The following is a 2,904-nucleotide window of genomic DNA, read 5'->3' as shown; positions in this document are numbered from 1 at the left end:
GCTCAAAGCAAACTTAAAATACTCAAAACAGCTTAAAACAACCAAATAAACTTAAACTAGACACTAGGAATGACTTTGGACGAAAATTGACTTTTACTTGAATCAAAACACTTAAAAACACAAACTAAAACAGATTTGAAACACTTTGAAATAAGAAACTAAAAGTGGGGTTTTGATTTGGATGAAGTTGAAACAAACAAACAAGTATGAAAAACTAGACAAATTGTAAAACAAATTTGAGAAATAAGATGATGGATGGGATAGCTAAAGGCTTTTTCTCCACACATGACAAGTATGCATATAACTTGATTTCCAATTACTAATTCATTGAATTATGAACGACAATGTTCCAAATTAACCGTGACATCACTTGTTAACTCTCAGATTTTCCTTGTTTTATTGGATTGGATGACATCATTCGACAACCCAAAACATTCTTCAAAAGTTCCCTACATGACATCATAATAGAGATACAATCAAAGATCATTACGTTTAATGACAATCATAAGCATTGACAAAGCACTTGCAACTATGACATCATGTCGCTTATGATAGGAATTGAACTTAACGCAATCGTTTATAAGCGACCTTCACTACATGTGAATATAAGTTTGTAACGATTATGTGAAACTTCCTTATATTCTAGCAACGGATTTATGCATGTCAATTAAGTGTCGACCCTTAATTAACAAATACAAATAAGTTATCAATCAAATAGTTAAGCCAATTCCATTCACGATTCAAGAATTCATAACTGGAATTTATCAAATTATATTGCACACATAATCATGGCTTTGAAATCACCCCTAGCCAAGAGGGGTTTAGCCACTCATATTTACAACAAAACGAAAGGAAATGAATTTAAACATTAGAAACAAAAGAAAGAAAACACCTAAACGCTCCAATGATCCAAGTTGGACAGCAAGCACGTCCAAGCACTTTCCTTCCCTTCCTTTGCTATGGCACAAGGTGTTGGTGAGTGTTTGAAGGTTTGTTTATATGGAGGAATGGATGTAAAGATGAATGGATGTGTTTGGATGAAGGTTGTATTGAAATGGGGATGAATGATCAAGCAAAAACTAAGCTCTATGGCTACCACACACACTTCCTTTTATAGAGGAAGTGCACGGCAAGGAAGGTGAATTGGTGGTGTATGCATTGATTCAAGGGTGAAAATGAAGTAATGATGCAAAGCATGGGGGGTAAAATGGAGTGGTGTTGCAACAATGAGTGCAAGGAGTGGTGTTGAAATGATTCAAAGGTGAAAGTGAAGTGATGATGCAAAGCATGGGGGGTAAAATAAAGTGGTGTTGCAGCTAGGGAACATGAATGATTGTGCACATGGTATAGAAAGGAAAGGGAGGTGGAATGGTGCAGAAATGAGTCAAAGGTGCAGCAAATATCATGATGCACGGCATGGGATTCCAAAGGTGGTGGATGGTGCATCAATGAGTGCATGTAATGGAGGTAAAAGTTGTATGAAATCTGATGGGTGAAGGGAACAAGGAGTGTGCAGCAATTGAGTGTAATGATTCAATGTATTGATGCATGAAATCAAAAATAATGAAGGAGACAAGGGTGGTGCACGGCAATGAAGTGTAATGAGTGTAATGGTGCATGAAATAAGTGCAAGAAATCTGGTGCATGAAGGGGACAAGGGTGATTATGCATGGCATAGGTGGAAAGGTGAGTAAGTGGTGAATCAATGAGTGCAAGGAGGTGAAAGGATATTGTGCACATGGTAGACAAAGGAAATGAAGTGGAATGATGCAACAAATGAGTCAATTGAGGGAACATGGATGATGATGCACGACATAGGAATTCAAAGGGAGTGCAATGGTGGTGCATAGCAATGATGGAAAGGTGAATGGTGGAGTGACACCCCTTTGTGGCTGAGCTCTTTATCCTTTTTACATTAATTCTTCTTTCTCTTTAACACATTCCTAGCCTCTTTAGTCTTCAATTTCGTCCACCCATCTTGCTCCATGCATGTGCTATCCATTCCAAGCCCAAAACTGCTCCAAAATGCACCAAAATGCACCAAAATGCATCTTATTGCTTTATAAAGCCTATGGACCTACAAACACACGAAAATAGCTTAAAATACATAATTAACTAAGAAATAACAACATAAATGCATGAGAACAAGCTAACTTAGTCGCATAAATATGCTCCTATCAGAGTATCTCATATCATCAGGGTTAAAAGCAAGAGTATCCCATATCATGCTTTTTCCCTGTCTTTTCTTTTGCCCTTGCTCCTACCTGCAGGACAAAGAGAAAAAATGCAATCAGTCGAAACCTGAAATCAAACTTCTGATCTGGAACTAGTTGCCCAAAATCTTTGCATGGTTGTTTGCCTAACATTGCTCTGAAGTACTCATCCTCAACGGTTGTTAAGGTCACGAAGTCCTTTGGCAAATACCTCAAAACAGTTGATACGATATTGACGCTTTACACTAAAGTTGCCATGCATGGATGAGTCGCTGAGAAGTAGTGCTCTGAAGGACCATTTAAATGCAAAGGTTGCATTCCACTCTTGCATCGGGGATAAATGTTGTAAGAGATTGAAGCAGAAGAATCAATGATGAGCTAGAACATATCACTATAGCACGATGCCCTTCCTGCATAACCACACAACCCAGACAGAGGGGTCTAAATCAAATACAAACCCAGCATCGCTGCCCTATCCGAGGAACTCGAGAAGCTTTAACAACCTTTCGCTGACACCATCACCAAAAAGTAAAGCTTCGCCATACCACACTCACTACTTTGTCAACAGCAAAAGTATCCCATATCATTAGGGTCGAACGTACTTTAGATTTGATGGACTTATTTTGACCCTCAAATTCTTGAGTCGGCCTTATACTCTGGAGGAAACCAGAAAACCCTTTAGCCGAGTTTA

The sequence above is a fragment of the Malus sylvestris genome, chromosome 16 (assembly GCF_916048215.2).
Source record: "Malus sylvestris chromosome 16, drMalSylv7.2, whole genome shotgun sequence".
Lineage (NCBI taxonomy): Eukaryota > Viridiplantae > Streptophyta > Magnoliopsida > Rosales > Rosaceae > Malus > Malus sylvestris.
The sequence above is the reverse complement of the archived record's forward strand: the minus strand, read 5'-3'. Positions refer to the sequence as shown.